We start from the raw sequence: 17,200 nt of genomic DNA, 5'->3' as shown, positions 1-17,200 counted from the left end.
TCCTGGAGGAGCGCAGTGGAATCGCTGCAGGACACTGGGTAAGAAACACCACGCAGTCATTGTTACCTATCCTCCAAAGCAAGAGCAGAGCCAAGGAACCGCTCCTCTGAGAAGGGAATAATCGGGAATCACACAAACAAGGAGAGGTTCCCTTCTCCTGCAATAGAGAGAGCCAGACAGAGAGATATAAAGATAATAAAGAGAGCCAGCCTTCTCCGGCCAGACAGAGCAGGGAGCTTGCCAGTGCTTCATCAAGCACTAATGTGTGGTCTTTCCCTTCCACTTGAGTAGCCACCTAAGTTGGGTGGTTAAACTTGGGATATTAAACTTGGGATAATGAATTATGGGAATGAATTTACCCCCAAACAGCATCACATCACATGTACGTGTGTGTCCCTGTGCCTGCTCTGTCTAGTCGAGACAGTGCTGCGAACAGAAGGGCCCAGCTCTTGGCTGTAGAGCAAAGCACCTCCAAGTATTTAATTGACAGTGCAATCAGTTTAACTGGTCCCAGGGGAGAAGGAAATCATTCCTGCCTAACCAGGAACGGTTCCTTGTGCCAGGGCATCATTAAAAGTGTCAACTTTTAGGCTATTAAGGGTGTGAACTTGGTAATTAAGCACTTGTGACTGCTGCCTAGCAAATGTCATGGTGTGTTATTAACAGAGTAGGGTCAGATCCTGACGCTGGCTGTGCCGGTGCCAGGCTGGCTTTGCCCCAGCTCTGCTCTGGAGCTGATCTGGATTTTCTCCTTGAGCATTCATGTTCTTAAGGTCCTTTCCAACCCAAACCATTCTATGGTTCTACGGAGCAGGAGCAGTGGGGAGAGACTGGGGGAGCTGAGCAAGAGGGGAAGGGGCTTTCCTTCGCCTCCTCCATGAGTCCATACTGACACAAGGCTACAGAAGACTTCCTCTGAAACCAAACCAAGTTCTGATTTCAAAGCAGACAAGATCCACCACGATAACTTACAACTGCCTTGAACAGAGATTCTTTGTCTGGAAATGTTTGCATTGAAGAGGTTGCAGTTATTTATCAGGAACAGGCGAAAGGGAGCTTTGATTCCTTGGCTTGATTTAAAACCCCGTTGTTGTGGAAGATCTTTTTTCTCTCTCTTTTTTTCCCTTCCTCGAGAAGAAAATGACCTTTCTTGGGCAGGAGGGAAGGCGATTGGCAAGAAGGGAGAGAACACAGCTCGCTTGTGAAACAGCTCTTGGCTAACACAGAGCCATGCGAAGGATGTTTATGTGCTTGTCACTTTGAATCTTGGGTTCTGGCAAGTCAGTGTTTTCACTTAGAGAAGTATTTGGAGGTCTTGACCGTGGTTGTTAAAGATTCATTTCAGTCTCTTTTCACAACAGCCTCTAATTGAGGGGAAATTCAGGGAGGTAACATGGTTTTCCCACTATCCCTTATGTTAAAGCAAGCAGAAGGAAAGCAGCATCGGGAACACAGGTTATCGCTTATGCTTGCTGTTAAACAATTGCTGTTGAGATGCTGTTGGATGCATTTCAACTCTATATGGCTGGCATTTATCACGGGAATCCATGCAGGGGGGTTCCACATTGCTGCAGATGTGGTACCACGGTGACCTGCCCAGCTCCAAGGTGCTCTGTGCTTTGGATGCAGGATGGATGGTGGGGTTTTGGAAGGGATGGAAAGATGCAGGAGCAGCGAAACCTGGAAGGACACAGCCCTGTCCCTTTGCAGGGAGGCAGCTAAAGCCAAGTTATTTGGGAATGGAGCTGCTGGAGCAGAACCAAACGGTGCAGGGAAAGGGGAGAGACAGGCAAGAAAGGAAGAAAGAAGACAAAAATACCCAGCCTTGGAGAGAAATGGGATGGGGCCTGCCTGCCTAAGAAGGCAAACAAGAGCCTGGTTTTAATCAGCTTTCATTAGTAGCACCCCTGAGTTTATGCACATTTGGGATCCAACAACATGAAGTTTTGCCTGGTTTTTTCTAGTTCTGAAGCATATTGACGTTTTTTTATGGGGTATTTTTGTTTGTTTCCCAAAATACATGTGAGGGTTATCAACCGGCTCCTCCTTTTCCCAGAAAAATCAACCCAAAATAACCAATTTGAGAGCTTTAGGAGTTGTTATTTTTATGACTGTGTCTATGTGCGTGTTTACTCCTGGATGTATTTTTACCATGCAGAGGAAGCAAGCGGGCAAAGCAGGAGAGGTGGCAGGCTTGCTGGGGTTTCCGCTTAGCTTTAGATGCGAAGATGCTCTGGGGCTCAGAGCAGGGGTGATGGCAGTTGGGGTTCCTGGGATTTATAGAACCATAGAATGGTTTGGGTTGGAAAGGACCTTAAGATCATCCAGTTCCAACCCCCCTGCCATGGGCAGGGACACCTCACACTAAACCATGTCACCCAAGGCTCTGTCCAACCTGGCCTTGAACACCGCCAAGGATGGAGCATTCACAACTTCCCTGGGCAACCCATTCCAGTGCCTCACCACCCTTACAGTAAAGAACTTCTTTATATCCAGTCTAAACTTCCCCTGTTTTAGTTACTTAATTTACTGCTTGTTTTGGCACAGAGAATGGTCTTGTGCTTACGGGGAGGGATGGAGAGCTAGGGAGAGAACACTGCTCCTGACCCTTCTATTGGTGCACTGCATGGCCCTAAGCAAGCTGCTTGTCTCTGGACCTCAGTTTCCCTGTAGGAGAACTGGGAATTGCTGAGGCTTGGTTTTCTGATCCCCGTAGGTAGAGGTCCATTGCTTTGGAGCCAAGGAAGATGTGCTTGGTTGGTGAATGGAGAGGACTTGGATTTATTCAGGTGACACGGTCTAGTGTGAGGCATTCCTGCCCATGGCAAGGGGTTGGAACTGGATGAACTTTAAGGTCCTTTCCAACCTAAACCATTCTGTATTCTATGATTGGTATTTACACATTCCATGTGGCCTTCTCAGGTGTCCCATTCCCTTGTTCAAGGGGACCTGAGCCTGGTGGCTCTCTTCCTTCTGCTATGCAAGGGTTCCATGGTGTTTCTGCTTTAGAAAAGGGCTTATTTTGTCAGCGTGGATATGAGCCTGGATCAGGGAGGAAGGAGGGCTTCATGTGAGCATCTAAGAGAAGAGGGTGCATCGTGTCTGAGCCGAAACATGGTCACTCAGGAGCTAAGTGGGAAGGACCTGTAGGACACCAAAGTACCTGATGGCTGAGTAGGTCAACCAGGAGAGGATCAATGCTTTATGTGAAAGAAAAGCTCCTCAGGGAGCTCTTGATTGAGCTCAAGGAACACACAGATGCAACGAGGAGGCACTTTGCAATAGAGATAATCAAGCATTCGATTTCATGGCTCTGTAGGGTGAAACTTCCTCCCCATATCCTCTAGAGCAAAGCCTTAGCTTCAAGGAGGAAAGAGTGAAAAAGGCTTGCAGGTATCTAGGCTCTGGATATTAGGAGTCCATGATAAATGTAACCACCAGAAAGGCTTTTCAAACAGGATAAAAATAGCTAGCATGGTTAAATTGTACATTAAAGAACATTGTTAGAAGTAAAAAGATATCGTGCAAAAAGGAGAAGTCATGTCCAAAGGGGGAAAACAGGAAGGATCATAAATACTGGGCTGTTCAATGTGAAATCATAATAAGATATGCTTAAGAAAAGAGTTTGGAGAATGGCTTGTGAAAGGCTCGAAGCTTCTGCTATAAACTTGTGCAAACACACTGAAGGAAGGAAGCTTGATAGGAAGTCTTCGTTCCTCTGGTTGAATGGGGACTAAAGTGAACTCTTAAGGAGGATAAAGCAGTGTCAGAAGAGCTAAGTCTATTCCCTGCAACACTGTAAACTGCTTACACTTGTCTATGTATTCAATATGAAATACTTTAAAGCTACTGATGGTGACAGAGATGCTGGAGTCATTGGGACAGTCTTAAGTCAACGTGTTCCTCAGCAATTACGTGATGAGAATGTTGACAATTCCTAGGCATGAAATGAAGAGGAAAACACGAAGTCCTAATCTGGCAGCTGTCTAAAATGCTCTGGTACCTTGAACATCCCGTTTGGGTCTAGTTGTTTAATCCAAAAAGGTATCTCTGTTTCCTGCTATTGAGCAGAAGTTCAGTAGAGTGAGGCCTTTTGGTTTGGGAACAAAAAGGCAGACAGGAGGAGATGCAGGAATTCATGAAGAGTTCATGAAGATCAGTGAGAACCTTCTTGATGATTTCTGACAATACAAGAGCTGGAGCAGTGTGTAAGTTACTGGACAGCAGGTTTAGGGCAGACTGAAGGAAATGCTTCTCTTGCGCAATGAATAGCCGAGTCACACAATTCACTGTCAAAGGATGTTGTAGATGCCAAAGGGACTAGCCTGCTCCAAGTGCTATTAGGGGAATTCCTAGGAGAAAGGTTTATGTAGGGCTGGTAATGACTGCATGGGGACAGGGGACAAATGCTGTGCTGGCAGCCTCAGCTGCTCTGGGGCAAAGCCCTGTCCATCCCGTGTGGGACACAAGGGATACCTGTCCGGGCAGAGCAAGGGCAGGTCAGGGGTGCTCATCCCCTGCCAGTGCTCCCCAGGCAGCTCTTGGTGGGGGAATGGTCCTCATAGCCATTCTGTGGAGAAGAGAAGCTGTGTGGAGACCTCAGAGCAGCTTCCATTGTCTGAAGGGGGCCTACAAGGATGCTGGGGATGGACTCTTCATCAGCGGCTGTAGGGATAGGACAAGGGGTGACGGGTTCAAACTGAAACAGGGGAAGTTTAGATTGGATCTAAGGAAGAAATTCTTTACTGAGAGGGTGGTGAGGCACTGGAATGGGTTGCCCAGGGAGGTTGTGAATGCTCCATCGCTGGCAGTGCTCAAGGCCAGGTTGGACACAGGGGCTTGGAGCAAGCTGCTCTAGCGGAAGGGGTCCCTGCCTGTGGCAGGGGTTGGGACTGAATGAGCTTTAAGGTCCCTTCCAACCCAAACCAGTCCGGGATTCTGTGGTTCTATGGTGGAGCACCAGCCCATTCCCCACACTGCTCCAGCTTTCTAGCACTGGTGTGGTCCCTCCAAGAGCGTTATTGATACCTGCCATGGAGGAAGGTGTTCAAGTCTGTGGTGTTTGCTGTACAAATGCTGTGTTAAGACCAATTCTGTTAGGAGCAAGGCAAGCTCCTCCAGCGCTTGTTGCACTGAGACACCCAGGTGATAGGGCATGATCATAGGCGGGCTGAGGTGAGAAGCTTTCCCTCTCTGCCCTGCAGTGATGCCACGTCCAGGGTGTGCATTTGTGTCTCTGCTGACTGGTTTGGTTGCTTTCAAGTGCCGGGAAATTCAGCTTTTATAAGCAGAAAGCAAAGATTTCTGTCCTCGTCCTTCTATGTCCCTGTGGACATCAGCTTTATCTCCTACCCTGTGCTTAATTCCTGTGTAGGCACTTAGAGACTGATCTTAAAGTGAGCATCAGCACCACCTCCAGAACACATCTAAATAAAGCAGAAGTCGGGTGCCAGCATATGGTTCCTTTCCAAATGCCATGTTGGTCCTGCTAGAGAAAATGGTTATTTTCCTAGGCTGGAGAGTCAACATTTCATGGGGCACGATTAGAAACATAAAACGAATGTCCAAATATAAAGAACTGGGCCAAATGCTGCAGTGACTCAGTGACTGCACTTAATAAATGGAATTATACTGAGCGGGGAATAAATCACCCCAGAATCTGGCTCCGGGATTGTTGCTGGAACCCAGACAATAATAACAGGTAGGCCGGGATCGCATGTGAAAAGCCAGGATTGTGCTTTTCCCTGCTGTTACCAACTGTGCAGTGCCTATTTTTATCAAGGATGTTCCCTGCTCCCGTACGATGGGCTGAAAGCTCTTGTCCCCGTGCGATGCCCCTGCTTCCTATGAAAACATCCTCATAGACGTGTGCGAGGTCTTGGCTGATGCTTGTAGCTCTCCTTGACGTATTTCCTGCTGCTTATCTGCTGGGCTTGAGCAGTGGAAGTCTGGAGAGGGTCCCGGTGTTGCTGAGCCTGTCGGACCAGCTCAGCTCCCCCTTTGGTTTCCTCATGCTTAAGCAAAGACTGATGGCCTCAGAGGACCATGACCTACTGACCAGCAGGCAGGCTGAAGAGGAAGGCTGCCACCGTTGCACTGGTCCCTGGTGCAGGATTCCCTGTGGAAGTCACCGGAGACGGGAGGTCCTGCTGGCTTTCCTGCAGGAACTGTTTGCACTGTTCTGACAGAGCCTTCAGGGTTGTGTTGTTTGAAGTTTAAACACTGTTCTGATTTAAAACAGCCCAAAGGCTGTTAAAGCAAGGAAAGGTCAGCGCTCCATTGACCATTCACTGGTGCTTGGGAGCCCTCTGGATCCTGCCCATCCTTAAGGAGCCTGCAACCTGCTGCTACATCCTCTGTGAGCATCTTAGGACCATGCTGGACCTGAAGGGTTAAGGAAGCCCCTCCAGGTCAGACTGCAGTGAGCTGGCTCCTCTTGGCTTCACTGCAGACTGGAAGCTATGTGGCTTCCAAGGCTGCTTCAGTTCATTCCCTGCACACCAGCAGGCTGTATGGAGAGGAGGGTAGGACTCAGGACCTTTGGGGACTATTTTCTGCCATTGGATCCCTGTGAAACACCAGTTTTGGGTTGTTAAAGGAGTATATGCCGTCCAGCTTACAGAAAGCGACCTCTTTGGGCTGTGTTCCTCCAAATATAAATAAGGTTGACATAATGTTTAGCTCAGCCTTCCCCAAGTACATTTTGTTTCATGAAGCTCTGGTTTGTTCGTGCTCCCAGCCGAATAAAGCCTGTCCCAAGGACGCAGGCTGTGGAGCAGAGCACCCCTTCCCACTGCCGCACGCCCCGTCCATCACACGATGTCCTGCCCTTCCCTGCCATCATCACGAAGAGAACAACCCTCATGGAAAGCTGTAACTCCACTTGATGTCTGCACTCCCCGCACACAGAGTTGTGCGCTCACAGCTCTGATTTACAGCTCAGCAACTGTTTGTGCCTGTAACACCAGCAGATAGATTCACGTTTCCCATCTTGCTATCTCTTTCAGCCCGATGCATACTCAAGCGGGGCAGCTCGTCAGACTCAGCCTCCTCCTCAGCAGCTTGTAAGTACATCACGGTTCTCAAAGCCGGTGTTATTTTTACCGTCTCCCTCTGCTTGTCGGTGGCACTGATTCGAAAGCAGCTCTCACAGCTGTGTCCCAGCCACCACATGCTTCAGCCAACAGCTTCTCTTATACTTAATGAGGTAGGAGCATCGCACAGGCAGCCTGGCTGAGGGATGCCTGTGCCCTGCGAAGGGGTGAGGTTTCTCTCCCCATCCTCAGCCTCATTTTGCAGTTTACCTGATGCAGCCTCAGCCAGAATCAGGCCTTCCATGGGCTGCTTCACCTGGTGTGTGCCTGTGGAAACCTCTGTGTCGGGCCTGATGCATTGTGGAGATCTATCCTTCTGTCTCTGACTGCCATAGCACATAGAAGAATTAAAAGATTAACATCTTTTAATTTATTTATTTTTTAATTTTTCTTTAATTTAATTTTTTTTAATTATTATTAAAAGATTGACACCTTTTAATTCTTGGCTTGTGTTGGAAGGGACCTTAAAGCTCATCCAGTTCCAACCCCTGCCACGGGCAGGGACCCCTTCCACTAGAGCAGCTTGCTCCAAGCCCCTGTGTCCAACCTGGCCTTGAACACTGCCAGGGATGGGGCAGCCACAGCTTCTCTGAGCACCCTGTGCCAGCGCCTCAGCACCCTCACAGGGAAGAGCTTCTGCCTAAGAGCTCATCTCAGTCTCCCCTCTGGCAGGTTAAAGCCATTCCCCTTGTCCTGTCCCTACAGGCCCTTGTCCCAAGCCCCTCTCCAGGTTTCCTGCAGCCCCTTTAGGCACTGGAGCTGCTCTAAGGTCTCCCCTTCAGGAGCCTTCTCTTCTCCAGGCTGACCCAGCCCAGCTCTCTCAGCCTGGCTCCAGAGCAGAGCTGCTCCAGCCCTCGCAGCAGCTCCTTTGCCTCCTCTGGATTCATTCAAGCAGGTCCACATTCTAGCAAGTACTTCCTGTCAATGTGTTGTGTTTTCGCTTTTTTCTTGGCCAGAACATTGTTCATTTTTCCTGCTGTGTTGATTTTTCTTTGCCCAGCTGAAATACTTGCTTTTATAGAATCATAGAATAGTTAGGGTACTGGAACAAAACCTCTACTTTTTCCTGTCCTGCAGCATTCTGTCATAGGAGGTACAGTTCAGCAGCCTGACCTTGCTTTTCTCTATGCTAGTGTGGGTGAAGGTATCTCCCTCCTCACCCTGGGGCTGCACCACCCTGAGGCAGCAGTGCAGGGAAGGATGCTGGTGTTGGACCATTATGGGGACCCCTGTGCAGAAGGGCAGCAGGAGATGCCCAAGGGACAGCTAAAGTCCAGCTTTCACAATGCTCTGCTTTGGTTTCCTTCACCAGATGGAGAGCCATTTTCAGGAGGGGGTTGTTTCACCTCTTTTTCTGCTTAAAGAAGAGCATTTGATCTCAAGCCCAGCAAACAGAGCGGGTGCAAAGGCTGGAAGGAAACATGCGGTGCTGCACCAGAGGCAGTGGCCTGAGATAACCTCTTCAATTGCTCCTGTGAAGACTGCTCAAGCCCCTCTGCCAGAGCCTAACCATTGTTCAGACTTCTTATTTAATGCTGCTATAATAGGAAAGCATTCGGGCTCCCTTGCTGCTGGGAAAAGTCAGCAGGACCTGAGTACTTGCAGGAGGCTGTGTGTGAGCATGAGAGCAGCCCAAGGCAAAGGCACTCGCCTGTCCTGAGGGCGCACATTGCTCCGGTTACAGCCTTGCAGTGCAGGCATCCAAGTGTGCCCCAGCCCTGCTGCCTCTGGGGATGCTTTAACCTGATTAAAACTCAGGAAGAGCTCTGACCTTTTTGCGTTGCTCATCCATTAACACAGTCCCAGCCCCTGCTGCTCTCACTGCGTTAGGGCTCCTTGGAGCCACCTCAAACACACCCAAACACCCCCCTAAACACAGACCTCGTAAAACACAACCTACCACAAAGTGCTCTGGTTTTATCCATCACTTACACAAACCAAACGCATCGCATGCACCTCCTGCTCGAGGGCACCCAGCACCAGGTTTACCCTGGCGTTGCACACATACACTGAACACAAAGCGTGTCCTCATGGCACCGGGGTTGTATTTCAGCTATGACCTGTGTGTGCAGTAAAAGATGAGCTGGGTGAGCAGCTCCATGGGGCGAGTGCTGCCTCCAGTCCAGCTTTGCTGCTGGGCCTGGTTCAGCTGGCCCTTGCTGCAGCAGGAGCTGCCAGCTCAGCACAAAGACTCCTTGTAGTCTGGGGCTGCTGTGGCCAGACTGGAGTGCAGAGAAAACCATTGCGTCAGTATTGACCCGAGCCACACGCACAGCTCCGCATGCATCCAGAAACATGTAAACCCGTATGACTCCTCTGTGTAAATCCATAAAGGCATGTGTGCCCTATGCAGTGTAGATAAAGCCTTGTGCAAGCTTTGACATGCTTCATACATGTGTGCCTGCACACACAGCGCATTGAAAACCTCTCTGCGCAGTCTCTGGCACTGGCTGAAAGGCAGGAGCAGGTAAGGCTCTTAGGGAGGGCCAGGGTATAGAAGGCAGACCCCAAACTGACCCTAACCCCCCGAACTGCGGCAGGAGGTTGGAACTGGATGAGCTTTAAGGTCCCTTCCAACCCAAGCCAGTCTGGGATTCTGTGATTTCGGAGGTGGGACTTGATAACACATTGGTGGCTAACAAACAAGTGTGTGGAAAACAGCCTCAGGTTTCTACTGTACATGCTAGTAGGTGACAACTACCACAAGATATTAGCTGGCCAGCAGTGGTAAAGTGACAACCAGAGGGAAAAGGTAGCTGTCACTAATGGCAGTGGCATTGGGAGGCTGCTCTCTATCATGGTTATGCCCAAGGAGGCTGAGGCAGGAGGCTGAGGCTGCTCTTGGCTCCAGAGCCACTAACACAGCATGCCTGGGAGCCAAGGTTTCATCCAGGCTTCTCATACTTGATGTACACGCTGGAGCAGGATTAAACCAAGCAAGTCCAGGACAAAGCTGAGTGTGCAGGGGGCTGCTCACAGCCCTCCCAATCCTTGGAGGTGTGAGTCCGTGCATTTCTCTTTGGCTGGAAAATGAAGAACAGGAACCTCAGACGTGTTGTTCTTAGCATAATCACCCATGTCCCACTCAGCTCCTCACCAAACAAAACGAGAGCAGCATTACCTTATGGTATTTGGGGATACTGACTCTTGGTGCTCAAGTATTTAAGGTTTGAAGGGCCAGATGAGGTAAGTGCTGTTTGTTCCTCCAAAACCTGAGCACTTAGAGAAGGATTCTTGCTGGATGCAACATGAAGGTATCAGGGCTGTCTTTTCCTTTCTGTCTCCCATTAGGAGTGCTAAGTGAGGCAGAAAACATAGTGTAAGATCAGAGCAAAACAGGGGTGAATGCTACAAAGACTTGGACACTGTGGGAACCTTTGCTGACACTTTGCTACCCAGTGATGCTGAGCTGTGACAAGCTGCGGATGCCGGTACCGCTCTGGATCCTAGGGAAAACATGGGAGACACTGAGAAAAAGACGATGTCCGATAGCACCAGGCTGTGGAAGAAGTAGGGAGGCCCCTGGGACAGATCGCAATAGACATGAATAAGTGTCCTCTGTTACCTGTTTTGCCCTCGATCCCACCACTGAGCCTGCTTCAAGCCCCACTTTGTGCTCCCCAGGCTGTCTGCAGGGTGTATGCGAGGTGACGTGAGGCTCCCTTTGCAGCCAGCTGTCCTGGAACAGGGAGATGGCAAATCAAACCCCACAGATAAATGGTGCCTGTTAATCCTTTCTGTGTGTCCCAGTGACCTGGCTTTGTTGTTTAACAGCCGGCAGCTCTCCCTCTGTGCAGTGTTCCCTAGACACTGAATACATAAACCCTCAGCTCCTCACATATCGGGTTCCAGCAGACAGGGATCCAAAAAGGCTTTTAGAAGCAGGATTTCTGCTAGCTCGCTGGGTATCGATTGGTGCAGGGAACAAAATGCTCTTTGGGCAGCGGGAACCCACATATTTCTGTATCTTTAGCAATAAAATCAAACCCTGGCTCCAGAAGAGCAAAGCACAGCCAGGGCTCTGCATGGCAGCCTCTCACCGGGGCCTTGCTTCTGACTTCTCCTCCTAACAAGAGGGTGAGCAGAGAGGATTTTGTGATGAGAGATGGGGTTAACGTTCAAATTTGACTCTGCCGGTCGCTGCTCCTCCTCTCTGCTTCCTTTCCATACAGCCTTGTGCTGGACCATAGCAACGTGTGCTCGTGATGCACCTCGATGTCCTGTTGCAGGGCATGAAGCTGTGGGAGCAGCACATCGCACTCTCCATAGGGGACCAGCGTGCAGCAGAAGAGCTTTGCTCTGGGCTGGTGTGATGGGGATCCAAGCCCAGACAGGATGGATCTGTCCATGGATCAGTACAACGTTCAGGTAAGGAAATCAGCTCTCAGTGGAGCTTGCCTGTGGAACCAGCAAAGGGGAACTGCACTGTGCATTAGGGATGTATCCTGTATTATCCTGGCATGCTCCTCTGCACGTGAACGTGTGCGACATGAGGGTGCAGCAGTTGTGTGCACAGCTGTGGGGAATGGCAGGAGCTTTCAATGTGTCTCTGGAGCCTCCATAGACCTCTTGGGGCTACTGTGGTCAAAGGAGAGTGGCTCTTGCTTCCCCCACAGGCGACTGGAACAGGTTTCCCAGGGAAGTGATGGGATCACTGCTCCTGGAAGCGTTCAAACACGTACATGAGGCCTTTAGTGACATGGTTGAGTGGTCAGTCCTGTGGTAAAGGTTGGACTTGAAGATCTTAAAGGTCTTTTCCAACCTGGTTGATGTTATGATTCTATGGTACTATGACTGGCAGGGCTATGCTGGAGCTACACTGCAGGTACGAGATGCTCCGGCTTGCGCAGCTCTGGGCTGGTTTATTGTTTAGGGCATAGCCTCAGAAAACAGGATGCCAGAACCAGCTGGGTTCAGGAGCTGGTATTTAGTAATTTGGTTCATTCTTTATCATAGATCTATATTAATTTTAGTTATTTATTTTTTAAATAAATTTTCCTTTTTATTTTATTTGTGCATTTCACATTCAGGTATCTGCTTAGTGCAGGTGGCGGCGTTAGTCGTGTCAATACCAGATGATGAACCTGGTGTACTGCCAGTGCTCAGAGGGCAAAGCTAAGGCTGAACATTCATCCCAAAGTCCTGGAGGCCTAAATCCAAACCGGGAAACACTGTGTCTTTAGGAACCTGTACCTAACATTTGAGTGTCACAATAACTCCATCCTAAACCTACAGATGCTCAGCTACCCGTGCCTATCAAGTGTCTGGTTGTCTGCCCAGCACTGCTGGCTGAAGTCTCAGAGAGGACTGGCCTGACCCCATGACTGGCCTGACCCCATAACTCTCCTCAGCCAGGCCTCCTAGACAAGACCTCAGATAAATGTCAGCACACAATGCCATTTGTGTGTTATTTGTCCTCCAGCCCAGCAGACAGAGCATCAACCTTTGGAGGGACAGGAATGAACACTTGGGTTCAGCCTTTACTCTGCCTGATTGGGCTCTGGGAATAAACCTGATTCCCCTATATCCTGAAGGGCAGGTGACTGTGAAACCCTTGATTGCAGCTCTGTTTTGTCACCTAAGGCAGGCGCTCTATGGAGGAGAGGAGACTTGCTGCTCTTAGCTTGGAGGCTGCAATCTAAGCCCTTCTCCATGGCCACTTCAGCCAGCTACCTTAGCTGAATACCAGCTTGCTCTGCTGCTGCCTTAACAACCTCCTTGTGCTGTAAAGTAAGTCCTGGGAACCTAATTCTAGGCTGTGCCTGCCCATGGGTGGGAAGACACCTGGGAGATGGGCATTGCCGTGCAACTGGTCTGCTTGTGAGCGTAGCCCTGCTTGCTGCTCACTGCAACCACATGTTAGCACAGCAGCAGCACATGGGGAGCTGATGGTGCGGCAGGACAGTGTGCAACTGTTTAAGCCTTCCATGGATGCTCAAAGCATCACAGAGAAGGGAAATGATTTCAAAACCATCTCCAGGTCCTGGAGCTCACAAGCATCTCCGGAGGTGCTTATGAGACCAGGTTTGGTCTCAGTTAATAGAGGTCTATGGTACAAACGCGACGGACAACATGGGATTGAGGAAGGGTGCAGGGCTTTGAATCACTCTTTGAGATTTATAATCCTGTTGGTTCTTAAAAGCAATTCTTCTGGTACATTTAATACCACGGGCACAACGAGGGCGCAGGAGGCCTAAGGCAAGAGAGAGGATTGCTCTTTACATATAGGCTCAGCAAAGCTATATCCTGATGTAAGAGGATCAGACACCTGGTTCATTTGTGCATAGAGGGCTTGGAAGCACTCACCCCTGCCTGCTCTGCACAACTCCAGGCTGTGAACAACATTAATTGTGTGCAGGAAAAGTTTTGAGACTAAACAAGGAATGCATTCTGGTTCCTTTTCCTTATTTCCAGATACAGCCTGTATCCTGTTGGGTACAGCTAGGGCAATAGTCTCAAGCACTTTTCTGTACACAGGAGGACTAGAAACATGTTTTCTGGGCAGAAACCGAGTCTTGTGCAAAGCCAAAGGCTGGGATTTAAAGATTTATATATGATAAATCTGTCTTGAGCTATCATGATAAAATCCCAGGAAACAGGGGTTGGATAAAGGACCCGACTGGAGTGTGAGTGTTTGGTGGACAGTGGGGCTCTGTTAGCCACAAGCCACAAGTCTTGCACTTTGAGTTTGTGCCCCTGTTGCAAAGCCTACACTTTGCATGTTTCTGCTCACAGCACCGTGCCTTCCTTCCTACTCTACAACTGCTCCCAAGGGGCCTCTGAGGATGCTGCGCAAGGATGAGGATGCTGCGCAAGGATGAGGATGCTGCACAAGGATGAGGATGCTGCACAAGGATGAGGATGCTGCGCAAGGATGAGGATGCTGCGCAAGGATGAGGATGCTGCACAAGGATGAGGATGCTGCACAAGGATGAGGATGCTGCGCAACGATGAGGATGCTGCGCAAGGATGAGGATGCTGCGCAAGGATGAGGATGCTGCGCAAGTCCAGGATGAAGATGCTGGAGGAGTCCTGTCACCCCTCCAGCTGCAACCACATCTGGTGCTGCTCCCTTGTACTGTGGATTCATCCCTTGCTATGCACCTTATGCAGTCCCACTTGATGTCCTGTAGAAGAAGGCTCTTGCGTGGCTGTTGAGGTGGGAGCCGCGTGTGCTTTGTGCCAGGAGCTGCCACCTCTGCCCATGGACACCCATTGCTGCTGCCCCTCTGCCCTTGGGAGATGCTGGTTTGGGGTCACCAGGCAGCTGCCCCTGGAAGTTTTGCTGTTTCAGCAGAATGGGGGTTGTGTTGCAGGGACATCTTCAGCCCTACACTGACTTGCTGCCAGCAGGCGCACGTATAGACTCTGCTATATATAAATGAGCAGGGGCAGAGCTCTATTTTTAGCCTGTATTTCCCTTGCTGTGCATTTCTTGCCACTGATTTCTAGTCCTGTCTCCTTGTTGCAAAAAGTCCTGTGAGGAGTGAGGTCTATCAGAGCTGGGATCAGAGTGGGGAGACAGGGGAGAAAACTGGGCAATGGGACATGCCCCAGCACCTGTGCTAAAATGTCATAGAATAGTCAGGGTTGGGAAGGACCTTAAGATCACCCAGTTCCAACCCCCTGCCATGGGCAGGGACACCTCACACTAAACCATGGCACCCAAGGCTCTGTCCAACCTGGCCTTGAACACCACCAGGGATGGAGCATTCACAGCTTCCTTGAGCAACCCATTCCAGTGCCTCACCACCCTCACAGTAAAGAACTTCTTCTTTATATCTAACCTGAACTTCCCCTGTTTCAGTTTGAACTCGTTACCCCTTGTCCACACTCCAGGTGAGGAAGTCTCCAGTATGATTTTCAGTATTTAGAGCCAGCCACCCTGCAAAATGGAAGCTCAGCAGCTCAACTGTACCGCAGCCAACTGCTGGTGCAGGAGGGAGTGTTGGGATGAGCTGGGCATCACGAGACACTTGTCCCATCACATAAACCTCTCCTGCAGTACCAGATGAATACAGGTTTGTCCTCTCTAGGGCTGAGCTTTGCTTTCTCCTATAGCTGGTAGGGTTGGGGAGCACAGGGGAAGAGCAGCTCATTTATCTTATGCCAGTACAAGATGCGTTTAGTGCTGCATGATGCCTCCTCATGCCTCAGACATTATCTGAGAGCCATCACAAATGAAGTGTGCTGCTTCTGCTGTGGACCAGGAGGATGCAGGGAATTTGCTTTCAGCATTAGCTTTCCATCTTCCCAAAGGCTGCCTTTGGAGGTGTTTGCGGTACAGCTTCTCTGTCCTTGCTGCTGTTTAACCTGGCTCCATGGGGACAGGAGGCGGCTGACCTAAAGCTGGAGAGGAAATACTGGTGTAGAGGGAAACAGATAAGCATAAAAGGAAGGGCTTGGCTGCGGGTTGCACGGGAAGGGGATGGAGGGACAGCCTGGGGCAGCTGTTTGGGTGTTCGTGCTGCAGGCCAGGATGAGCTGATCATCTTACCCCCTTTCATCATGGGCTGAGCTTAATGCAATCACCCTGGCTCGTGGCTGGTTACTGATGGTAACTTGTGTCACTGTAACTCTGCCCTAAGGCCCAGCTCTTACAATTTGACTGTAAATCTTGTTCTGTTTGAGGACTGTTTTTTCTTATTGTCTTGGCTCCTGGCAGCCTCCTGTCTGGCAAAAATCTCTGCTTTTGCTTTTATAATGCTTTCCGCACTTCCTGTCTATGGAAAGAAAAAGCTTGGAAATGGGATTCTTGGTAGGCTGGGAATAGAGAGGGGAAATGCATCAATGATTAAAAAACAATCATGGCTTTCTAGCAGCTTCTTATCAGGAGGAGTTGATTTGGGAACATGGGGGCCTCACTGAAAGGAAAACACCATAGCCTGTTCTCACGCTGATGGCTTGTAATTTGCAGGCCAACTAATCCATCTGTGTTAGTCAAGTGGCAGGAGTTATTTGGTGTTGTTTTGGTTTAAGGCATAATCATCTTGTCCTTGAGAAGCTTTTCCTAGAAGCTCCATCAGGTGCCACAGTACAATTTTAGCTCGTCTGCTTATTCCTGCTGTTCTTATTTACAGGACTTCAGCTGTTTTTAGTGCTAGTCTCAACACAAAGTTTATTATAGGTGATGTGAAACCTCAGTATCAGTTTAGCTGTTTTTCAGCTAAACAGTAAGGAGAAGCAGCAGTAATGCTCTCCCCCAGGAGCAGAAAATGCACATGGAAATCACACAACCATAATGCATCCAACAGCAGCATTCCTTAAGAAAGCAGGTTTGTGAACTGCTCTGATTGCTGCCCAGGTCCATAGTCACACACCAACCGTAGGAGCTGACAAATGAGGCAAAACGGGTCTAATGCTTGGTCACAACTAGGAAAAACGTGGATGCTAGTGTGATACAAGAGCATCGCAGCAATAATAGTGCCAAGGGAGAAATCTCTAGGTCCACACTGAAGCAGGCTCCATGGGTTTGAAACATCTGAGGCAGGAAATACCTTCTGATCATGGCCCCTATGGAAAACACATCTCAGTGCACGATCCATACTTATCGCAGTGGCTTTGAAACAAACCTTTGTATTTACCCATTTTATGAACCATGCCTTTTTGTGAGTTTATACCAGTCAATTGAAAGGCAATGGAGAACTAACGGCATTTTGTATTTCCTAATCTTTACACAGGGGTTAATGTGGATTTCTAAGCAGGAAGAATGGATGCTACATCTACTTTTCATCCGGGCCATAATTCCCTGAACTTTGAGTACCTGCATGACAATACATCCTTTTACTGCTCTGAATTTCTTTTCAACTCAAGGAAGTCTGTTTGGAAGGATCCTGGTAGATCAGTCAATGGAGCAGAGGACCATGAACTCCAGTGCAGAGATCCACAAGCTGCAAATCTATATCAAAAGGGGATGCGCAAGATCATTTCAGCAAATAGGAGAAGGAGGAAGGTACACTAACCTAACCCCAAGGAGGCTGAGAAGAGTTAGTGAGCAGCTTGTTGGGATAGTTGAGACAAGGTCTACAGGCCAGAGAGACCATGGTGGTGACAAGGTGGGGACACAGACCAACCGTCTCAGCAGGTGGAACTGGGATCTCCATCTT

This window comes from Psittacula echo (assembly GCF_963264785.1).
Source record: "Psittacula echo genome assembly, chromosome: 5".
Classification (NCBI taxonomy): Eukaryota; Metazoa; Chordata; class Aves; order Psittaciformes; family Psittacidae; genus Psittacula; species Psittacula echo.
This window is presented reverse-complemented; position numbering follows the sequence as displayed.